The 11,483-nt window shown below is 39.0% G+C and overlaps 1 pseudogene; it reads left to right on the top strand.

Annotated features, from left to right (window-relative positions):
* The first annotated feature begins 5,819 nt into the window (after positions 1–5,819).
* Positions 5,820–6,468, top strand: LOC149528712 (zinc transporter 4, chloroplastic pseudogene; annotated as a pseudogene).
* The last annotated feature ends 5,015 nt before the right edge of the window (positions 6,469–11,483 follow it).

The raw sequence follows: 11,483 nt of genomic DNA, 5'->3' as shown, positions 1-11,483 counted from the left end.
GTGATGATCTTATGTTCTTGGGGATACTTCTGGCTGAAGTGATCAAGGCATGCTTGATTTCTTGGAGGTGCATCCTTATGTAACCAATTGTTGATATCTGGCGTGAGCTCCTCATGAAGAGGGGTTTTTGAGGATACAAAGATTGTTGGGCCAAAATGTTTGTATCGAGGAGGTGGAATCTCCTTAGCTTTGTGATATGTCGGCCGTCCATGGGTATGTGGATCAAGTGGGATTGCTCCGACAGCAAATGCATCTGATAGACTATACTCTCCGCAGCCTTTGTTGTTGATCTTTATGGTAGATAGGGTGGAGGTGAGGATGGTTTCTATGTCATAACAAGTGTGGGATGAGTTGGCGATGGCTGTACCGATGTCTATTCCAGGGAAATGGTTTGTATATGAAGCTTCAACCGCATTGCAGTAAGCAAAGGGTTCTGGATCGGCATGGATGGTCACCTCAGTGCCTTGATGCACAAATTTGATGCACTGATGGTACGTGGATGGAACAGCTTTCATGGCATGAATCCATGGGTAGCCAAGGAGGATGTTAAATGGTAGGTTTAGATCAACAACATGGAAAACTATCTCTTGGATGACCAACCCAACCTTGATTGGTAGCAAAATAGTCCCTTCTGTGGTTCTTTCCAAGTTGTCATAAGATTTGATGGTGATAACCTCACTGATCATATCTGCCTCGATATAACCAGCTTGTTTTATGAATTTTAGGGTGCAAATGTTCAAGGCTGATCAATTATCTATCATTACTCTTTTCATAGCAAAATTGGATACCATAATGGCTATGCGAAGTGAAAGGGTGTGATCTGGCTCAACCATGGGTACGTCGATGGGTTTGAAAGATAGGGCACATGAGGATGAAAGGTGTCCAACAAGATTACGAAAATCAATAGCATTGATATCAGAAGGGACACAAGATTCTATGAGAGCACTGTCAAGCATGTCTTTGTACACAGGACTAGTGCGAAGAAGGTCTAAAATGGAGATTTGGGTTGGCATGTTCCCAAGGTGTTCTAAGATATTGTACTGACTTTTTGATGGAGCTGATGGTGCTGATGAAACTAGTGGGCCTGTGATGTTAAATTGCACTCTTCGAGTGGTGACTGCACACTCATTGTCTGGTCCTCAGATATTGATAACATTGACAGAAGGCTCTTTCTCAGATATACAACCTATAAGGCTACCATAGTTTATATAGGATGAAGTGTGGTCATTGTTCTTCCCATGCTATTGGTTTGGCTGGCGGTTGTTGGTGTTGTTTTGGATAGGTGCTTTTCCAGGATTTTGGTTGTTGTGTGGAGGAAAAGCATTTTGATAAATCTGTAAGCCTGCATTGGGAGAGGTTTGGGCACCAACAGTGATTTTTTCTGATCAATGAGGTCTTGCACATAATCTTTCAGTTTCATGCATCTGAGGGTGGTGTGACCATTTACCCTATGGAACTTGCAATACTCATTGTCTTTGTAGCATGCAGCTTTGGATTGGCTTGGATCAATTTGCTGGGTAGGAGGAAATTTGATGAGGTTTTCCTTAGCCAATTTCTCAAAAATGACATCCAATGGCTCACCAAGGGGCGTATAGTTTCTAGGTGTAGGTTGGAATTTGGGTTTTTTCCTTGCAGCTACATTGATGGCATTAGCTTGATTGTTAGACCATTGAAAGTTGGGTCTTGTATTGTGGTTTTGATAGCTTTGGTTATTTAATTGTTGGTAATTGATAGCTTGTTGGTTGTTTGTTTGATATGGTGGGTTAGACTGGTTTTGAGAAGGACCAACAATATTCACATGTCTGGTGTCAGTAACCCCATCTGTTGCAACATGCTTGTTTTTGTTCCAATACCTAGACTTGTCATTGGAATGTGATTGATTTTGGTTGGCCTCTTTGTAAATCTTGACCACACCATCTTTGATGAGTCCTTGCTCAAGGATCATTCCCTTCTCTTTGATATCCTTATAGGTCTACAAATAGTTCATGGTCATGTGGTGAGCCAAGCTAGGATGGGCATTATCAATAAACATTTTCACCACATGGTGCTCTGGCAAGGTGCAGGATATGCGAGTGGTAAGGGTTTGCCATCTTTGCAGGTATTCAGCAAGGCTTTCTCCACCTTTTTGCTTAGTGTGGACAAGGTCAACTATTGATAGCTCTATTTCAACAAGATGGGCATATTGGGCTACGAATGCCTCAGATAATTCAGCAAAGTTTTTAATTGTGCCACACGAGATTCTGTAAAACCATTCAAGAGCTGGTCCAGACAAGCTTTTGGGAAAAAGGCACAAGAGGAAGACATCATTGTATGCCACATCTTGGCAGTGCATGTAAAATTCTTTGATATGTGTGACAGGGTCTCCTTTTCCTCTGAATTTGTCAAATTTGGGTACCTCAAAGTGTTTGGGAAATGGTGTCATGGTAATGGCTCTGTCAAATGGGTAAGGACACACATTCTCAAACTTGAATGCCTTTGGATCATTCCCTTCTTGGATGGCTTTCAGAGCTGTCTTCATTTGCTCCCATTCTGAATTGATAGGTGATGGCTGGGGTGCCCCCAATGTAGGAGTGCCTTGAGGTAGGTATGCACTAGATGGGGCCACTGAATATGGATGGCTATGAGGGATTTGCTGATAGGGATTGTACATTGTTTGGGTCACTGCATGGTGGATGACGGGTTGCTGAGGTGGAGGTGGCACATATTGCTGCATGTGCTGTGAGGCTTGCTATTGATATGGGATTGAGGAACATAAGCTGGCTGTGGGATAAATGAATGGCTTTGTGGAGGTAAGGCATAAGATGGTTGTGAAGCTTGGGGAAAGGATCGGGGGGCTTGTGGGGTTTAACCAATATATGTGGGTTGCGCCCCCATTTGGGATGGTATCTGCAGATAATTGGTGGTTGGTTGGGGTGGTGGATTACCTCCTAGAAGTGGCATTGAAAAGTAGTTGGTAATTGGAGGTAATGGATTAGTTGGTGGTGGAGGTGGTGGGAATTGAAAGCTTGGGAATGGAACTGATGGGGTTTGATAGCTTTGTGGCTGGATTTGGAAGCTTGGTAGAGTGGTGGCAGGGGTTGGGGTCACTTGGGAGCTTGGCAGAAAATTGGCAGTAGCTTGTGGGATTTGATAGCTTTGTGGAGTGAGGGTAGTAGCTTGTGGATTTGTGGCTGATGGTATTGAGCTCCCAAGATCTAATGGAAATGATGGGATTGTGCTTTGGGCTGTGGTGAACAAGCTAGGGGTGATGAAAGGTTGATTACTTGGCCCCATGGGTGGCATCCCTGTTGTATATTGCTGAGTTTGGCCAAAGATGCTAGCACTAATTTGGGAGATGGGTGGATTTGGAAGGCTAGGTTGGGGAGCAGCAACAACAATAATGAAGGGAGTGAACGGTGAGGTGTTTTGGGTAAAGGGGGTTTGGAGTGGAGAGGTATGAACCAAGGATGGAGTGGTGGTGGCTGGGTTGGCTTGCGGCATGGAGATTTCAACTTGGGTGGATGATGGTATGTTTGGGTCTATTGGATCATATGGATTGGCTGGAGGCTCTTCTTTTGGCATATATTGAGGATAATTTGGATCATAAGAGCCTATGGGTGGTGGTAGCTACCTAAACAATGGGTGAGATGGATCTTGTTAGAAGTTGTAATCTTTCCTTGGTGTATCTATAAACCAAGGTTAGAACTCCTTTCTTTATTGTTGTAATATATTAGGATATAAGCCAAGGTATCCTAATATATTTATTTTTGTCCTTTTTCCACTACATCTTATTTTGTCATCTAGTGGAATATGTGAGGACAAATATATATTGTAATTTCTAATTTTAGATTATTCCTCCTTAAGAGGAATCTCACACTTGGCCTCACACACTTATGAATGGTGGCATTCATAGACATGGGAGTTACATTCCAACTCCTCTCTCTCATCTCTATTTAAGAGATGACCCTCCTCTCTCATTAAACAACAATGAGGTTTCTTCCTCTTCTCAATTATTGTATGAGCATTGCTCTCTCTCTCTCTCTCTCTCTCTCTTCCTTCTTAGGCTTTTCATGCCTCATTCATAATGTCACAAGGGGTTTTCTTTGCTTTCCCCTTTCCAAATATCTTGTCTCATGGTGTTGGATCTTGAAGCTTTCTCTCTCCTATTTTATGGTAATATCTTTTCATGCATTAACTCACTTAGATTCTTTCCTGGTTTTGCTTATTTTTATATTTTCTTTTTCCATTTCTAACATGGTATCAGAGCCATTTAATCTTTGTTTTGAGTATTTGCATGAAGGTACAATTCGAAGGAGACTCTTGAGAGAGATTTCACTAATTTCTTCTTTAATCCTTTTAAGATGGAAGAAATTGAATTTTTTTTTGGGTTTGGCTGGTTTACCGCCAAACTTGATTAACTTCTGTTTGCTCTAATTTGTGCAGGTTACTTCTTATTTTTTCATCTCACCCCTTTGGCAGGCTTGCCGCCAAAAGGGTTTTCCTATCTAGATATATTTTTTAAAATCTTGTTAATAGCAGATCAAAACATTTCTTTGTGCCTCTATAAAACAAAGGAATTGTTCATTTTTTTTAAATTTTTTTTTTCAGTTTGAGTCATTTGGAGCTCTCTTTAAGAATTTTCTCTTTTTTTCTAAATCATTCTAAAATTTTGTAAAATGGGTGTGAATAGTGAAGTCTTTGGATGGACTTATGCTCTTGCTGAATTTCTGCATGTACATATCAATTGCTGGTATTACTGGAACATGTTCCTCCTCTCCATTGGATTTATTTTTGCCCCACCTTTGTTGATCACATACCTTGTCCAGACCTTGCAAATACCAACATTGGGGTAGTTGTGGTGGTGGCTAATGATGAGATTGTTATATCTGTGGGAAATGAGGTTTTGTCCACTAAAAATCTTATAGCCCATCTTGTCCCTGCTATGCAAAATATTGTCTAAATCAGAATCTTCTTGCTGAAATCTCCATACTGCTCTTGTTGGAGGTTCCCTGGACAAACAGATAAAGGTTTTGAGTCCTCATTCTCTTGGTATTTTGGCCACCTTCGAACCACCTTCCATAGGTCATTTTCGACGAAGGTATGATAGAGTTATTATTAAGCCATTGCTGAGATTTCTTAGAACTACGGGTGCTCCTTTCATGGTTAACCCTTACCCCTACTTGGTTACACTGCCAAGACCTTGGACTATGCTCTGTTTAAGCCGAACCCCGGAGTGTTTGATAAGAACACTGGAATCACCTACCCAAACATGTTTGTTGCTCAGTTGGATGCTGTCTATTCGGCTATGAAGCTCCAGCTTGTAAATATTTACAATTTTATTGTATTGAAGAATTCTGATATTGGAACGAAGCATTTGGAGCAGCAAACTATTTCATAATAGCAAGCTACGCAGTGCTCTAGCATTCTCTAACAACAAAGTGAGGGCAGAACTTTAAGTTGATGGTAGAGATTTGAGTTCAAGCATGCACAAATTTTTAAAATTGTTATTATCCACTAAAATGTGTTTGCACCATGCCCATCGATATTTCTTTGGCAGGCAGGTGCTCTAAAATAAGTATCCATCACTCCATTCCCCACTTTCTCAAATTCTCATTTTGTAATATCAGTAGAAAATTTAGTATTGGTTTAATAGTAATATACCCAATTCAGGAACACACGTCTCTTGGGTTTTGTCATAAGCACAATGCTGTATTAATGAGAATTTTGGCTTCTAAAAATCCTGCAAAACCTAGGAGGAGACTTAAAACCCAGTCTGATAAGAACTAGCTTAAAGCCAAGAAATCTGTAAAGCAAGCTGCCGAACCTTCAATTATATCTGAAGTGCTTATTCAGGAGTTGACAGGCAGCTGCAGTGACAGAATAGTGATTTGCTTCTTATATCTAAAAGAGAGGGCTCAGGGCATAGGAGGTTTAGCATTGAAAACAATGGGAACTTTCGATTGTGGAACTTCCAGTGATGAGGAATGCTGAGACAAGCAGGCTGCTCTGTATTTAAAGACAATTGCCATTTTTGCGATTCTCGTAATGGGTGCTTCTGGAGTGGCATTGCCTCTTTTGGGCAGGAGATTGAACTTTATCAGGACAAGTGGAAACTTTTTTGTAATTGCTAAGGCCTTCGCTGCTGGAGTTATTCTAGCAACAGGTTTTGTTCATATGCTATCAGATGCTGAAGTAGCTCTTATTGATCAGTGTCTGCCAGATATGCCATGGTCAAAATTTCCTTTTTCTGGTTTCATTGCAATGTTGGCTACATTGTGCACTCTTTTAGCTGACTTTTTGGGTACACAATATTATGAGAAGAAACATTTGAAGGAGCAGAATGGTGTCCTAAAAATTTGTGGTGAAGTAAGCGATGTAGATCAGAAGACTCTGCAACAGAACATATATTATGCATGTGGGCAGGGAGTGGACTGTTCTCCCTTTCGGCCTCCTTCCGCCAATGCTCAGCGTCAGCGACATGCTTCCTAACTGCAGCGGCACAGAGGGCAACCTCTACTATTTTTGGTATATCATGGCGAGATTGGCAGCTATAATGTATCTTTACTATTCTGAAAACTATTATTTTAGTAACGTTTTTTTTATCTTTTCATGCAAGATTCTTTTTTCTTTTTTGAGCTCTAGAAAGAGGCATCTTTTTCTTTTATCATTGCCTTATGTCAACCTATTTTTGGCATGAAATCATTCATTGCTTTTATTATTGCCTTTTGTCAATCTATTTCTGACATTTTATCATTCATTGTCAGATAGCTCCAACTCAAGTGCAATATTTTATTTTAAATCTCTCTTACTCCTTTACGTGATTTTAAGTAAAAAAGGAGAAGTTAAGGATTTTTTTTTGAGAAGTTTTCTTAGAATTAAAAATTAAACCTAATCAAAGTTTTATTTTTATTTTTAACATAAAAAGTTAAGTTTTTTAAAATATCCTCATTTATAATTCCTTTTTGAGGATTCTTGTCTTTGATGGTGGGCCCATCCTTTATACCTTCACAAAATAATTTTCGTACCCATGTTTACCCTTTATGGAGTTTTATACCTGATATCTATATTTAGTTGATCTTCCTTAAATCATTTTACTTAATTGGATTATGAGTAATCTTACACATTTGCCTTCATTTTGATATTTTGATGTGCTCATAGTTGCACTTTTATGCTTTTATAGCATTGTTCTATGCCCATGTTGGCACTTTCTGGTTTTATACCAATTGATCTACATGATTTATATGATATTTTTTTTGAGTTGCATAGGGAGCTTAATATTTTTTCAAGGTTAACTATGTAGGTCCCCTCAGTATAACTGATACATAGTTTCCTTATCTGGCCCATGGAGTATCCCTCCATCCTATATTGGTATGCACTCATTTTATATGGAGTTTCCCTCCATTTGATCCTATCTGTTCCATTTTGATAGGATAATATTTTTATGGAGTTTCCCTCCATGTTTTGTTCCTCCATGAAGAGGATGTTATTATTGGAGTTTTCTCTCCAAATTCAGATGATTTGATCCAATTTGAAGGCAACATGTTGTTCTATCCTCATAATCCATTCGTTTGAGTATCCCAACAAATCATGATAATTCTAATTTGATCAGCATGTCTCTCTTTTTACTTTATTTTCATATATTAATGTGATAATGATCTGCATACTTTATTTCTTAGATCATGAGTCATGCATGTTATGGATTGATCACCCATTAACTTGCAGTGGGATGATTCATTAAGTGGACTGTCTATATCCACATGATTGATGCAATGTTGATGCACGTATCATTAGTTGGCCTTGTCTGTGGTCATTTGTGCATTAGTATAATATTCTTTTCATGAGAGCATTGATCAAGCTTTTTACTCAATTTGTCCTTGTTGACAATTTTTTGAGCATTTAATTTATCTTGATATCAGGTTATCTCCATTGTTTTGTGGTAACATGTTTTACTCATTGTTTCTCTATGAGAGTTTTATTATCCTTATTCAAAATGATTTCGAATTTGCATATATGATGGCATTCTACTTGTGGATATCTGTCTTGTTGTTCTTTTTTTTCAGTTGATCCATCAAGGAACCTTCTTGGTTTTCCACATATGAAGAGGTGTCTATGCTTCCACTTGATCACATTCAAAGGACTCATGTACTTCTCTTGGATCTACAAATGTACCATATGGCTTGAAGACAATCAAATTATTTCATATTGAAGATTAAGTTGCAGATTTTTGTAAAATTATGGGTTTAATACCCTTTGATGTAATTTCCCCAAGTAAAGATTAAAGGGGGGTGTTAGAAGTTGTAATCTTTCCTTGGTGTATCTATAAACCAAGGTTAGAACTCCTTTCTTTATTGTTGTAATATATTAGGATATAAGCCAAGGTATCCTAATATATTTATTTTTGTCCTTTTTCCACTACATCTTATTTTGTCATCTAGTGGAATATTTGAGGACAAATATATATTGTAATTTCTAATTTTAGATTATTCCTCCTTAAGAGGAATCTCACACTTGGCCTCACACACTTATGAATGGTGGCATTCATAGACATGGGAGTTACATTCCAACTCCTCTCTCTCATCTCTATTTAAGAGATGACCCTCCTCTCTCTTTAAACAACAATGAGGTTTCTTCCTCTTCTCAATTATTGTATGAGCATTGCTCTCTCTCTCTCTCTCTCTCTCTCTCTCTCTCCTTAGGCTTTTCATGCCTCATTCATAATGTCACAAGGGGTTTTCTTTGCTTTCCCCTTTCCAAATATCTTGTCTCATGGTGTTGGATCTTGAAGCTTTCTCTCTCCTATTTTATGGTAATATCTTTTCATGCATTAACTCACTTAGATTCTTTCTTGGTTTTTCTTATTTTTATATTTCCTTTTTCCATTTCTAACAGATTTGATAATGGAGGGGGTCTTCAAAAGTCAAAGGTTCCTACATTGTCCCTTCGAAAATTAGGCATGATTGTCTCTTTGTTCTTATCTATAATGGCGTTTACCAATACTGCATTTCCTGGTTGGTTCATGAAAGCTTCAATATCAGTAGGTGATGGCATAGCTTTCTCTGGGCTGAAGGATGGTTGAGTGCTCAAGGGGGGTGAGGCTATTCGATCCAAATGATAGGGCTCCATTGTTTCTTTCTTCTTGGCTAAGCGAGTGACGGGTGGCATGAAAGATGCTCCTAGGGATGGGATGCAATAATGCTGATGGATGCAAAAGGGGGGAAGGTTTTTCCATGCAAATGATTTCCTAGGTTGAGGCAAAGCTATATGACAAAACCTAAGGAGGATTGGGTTGGGGATTCTAACTTCAAAGATATGTTGCCAAAGCACAAAAGGTCTGCTTTCCTATGTGCAAGCTTGGTGGTGATTGTGTCAACTTAAGGATAGACTGATGATCCTTTAGGAAGAACACGAGATTGACCACTTGTGGATCCCAACCTTTAGCTCAAGGTGATGAGGGATAACAAGTGACAAAACTAGATTACCCTAGACAAAGCTCTATCAAAGGGATAACCTTGGTGAGATGGGTGGATTTGGAAGATTATAGGAATGGTAAACTTTTGGCAAGGTGACAACAAATTTTGAAGGCTTGGATGTGAAGATTTTGGATTGCTGGCTAGATGGTTTAGTTCTAAATGAGATGGATGAGCTAATAATGCTTAAGGGGATAACCTAAGATGGCTGGCTTTTCTACAAAGATGACTCTAAAGTGAAGCTTATCCAAGAAGATGTGGAGAAACAAGGGTGTTTAATCATAGAAATCATGCCTAGTTGGTAAGGCATAGGTAGGATTAACTCCTGGATGTCAGCTAAATTTGATGGTGCACTCTAACCAGGCCTCTCGAAGTGTTTCGTCGGTAGCTTTGTCCTCTGCTTTGTGGAGTTTGGAAATTCATGGGCTTGGTGTGATTTCTTTTCTCTTGGCTGAAAGTTCTTGGTATGCTAGAGATGGCTTGAGTTTGACCTTGTGAAACTTCTATTTGGGTTTGGGTTGTTCTGACATAAATTCCTGAATTTGCTTGGCTTTGAGAGATCTTAATTGTTTTGCTTCAACTTGTTCAACTTCTAAAATAGGCAGTGACTACGCTAAGTGTGCCCTAAGCTAGGATTGACCAAGTTTGGCAAACATTCATTCAACAAGTAAAATAAAATCAAGCAATAGATAGGAACACCCAGATAGAATTTTGTGGTTCTCAGCATGTGATACTTGCGCCGAGGAGTGTGTATGTTCTACAAATGTTTTGATCAGTCACTTCAAACACATTAACACCCTAAATGGTTTTCTGCAAGGTTGACAGTTGGTTTAGCTAGGGAGTCCTCGATATACATAAGGTACGTGAGGCCCAAATCCGTAGATGAGACCAAAAAGATGTCACACAGCCGAGAGGAGTGGTAACCCACTTCTCCTCTTTCACTTCTCAAGGGTATAAAGTTCCTTGAGGCTTAGCCCGAGTGACAAAATCTTGGTCCCAAGAGAGGTGTCTTTCGATTCACCTCCCGATTCTTATACTCTGCCGGAACACTGGAGTTGAGGTCGTCCAAGGGGTGATGAAATCCCCAAGCAGGCCTCCTAAAAGGAAACAAGGTTTTGGATCCTAATCTTATGCACCCAAGATGGCCTCGAAAGATGACAAGGGGAGAGAAGACTTGGATGACCTTGGGCTAAAAAAAATGCTTGTTCTTTTACCAACTGACTCTTATGTGTGCTAATCTAGACCTTGCAAGCACTCATGTTTAAGAGACAATGTTCAATTCCAACTTGAAGTGCCAACAAAAGTAAATTGATCAAAGAATGCAAACAATAAGAAGAGTTAGGGTCAATAAAAGCAAACTCGCGCGCCCGGAGGCCCTCCACGTCAAGTATCGATTAATTTTCTTTAAGGCATTCAAGATTGAGTGTGAGTTTGTTTTAAGCCCAAAACAAAAGTGTGTGAGATTCAATTTCAAGCGCGCGCCTGGAGGCTCTCCACGTCAATTGTTGTTCAATTTTAGTGCCCAAACTTGAAGTGTGATCGATTTGATTTAGAGTTTTGGTAATTTAAGAATTTTGATAAAGTTAAAGCAAACGTTCAAAGACCAAGTGAGTTAGTTAGATTGTGGAATATTTAACACCTTTTTCAAGTAGACCCATCCCCATAAATGGTGCTGAGATTGCAACCAATGGTTGAATTGATAGGTGATTAGAAAAGAGGTGAGTCCAAGGAACTACTCAAATTGATTTTTGCAAATTTGCATTTAACTTAACAAAGTTTCTTAATTGTCCAAAAATCAAACTTTGCCCAAATTGCATGCAAAATAGAGATTTGTTTGTTCTTTTTAATGCACCAAATGAAGTGTTTGATATTGCAATGGTTAATTGATCCTTGACATTCAAGATTGGATTTTTTGTTTTAAGCATGCATTCCAAGAAAAATTAATTTTAATCCATGGCATTCAAGAGTGTGTTTTGAGCAACATTCATTTAATGGAAAATGTGTTTAACCATTCAAGTTCATTTTAGCAACATGCAT

Source organism: Cupressus sempervirens, chromosome 11 (genome assembly GCF_028749045.1).
Source record: "Cupressus sempervirens isolate cs-2001-9-10 chromosome 11, ASM2874904v1, whole genome shotgun sequence".
NCBI classification, from domain to species: domain Eukaryota; kingdom Viridiplantae; phylum Streptophyta; class Pinopsida; order Cupressales; family Cupressaceae; genus Cupressus; species Cupressus sempervirens.
Note: the sequence above shows the minus strand (reverse complement) of the source record. Positions and strands in the feature narration are given on the sequence as shown.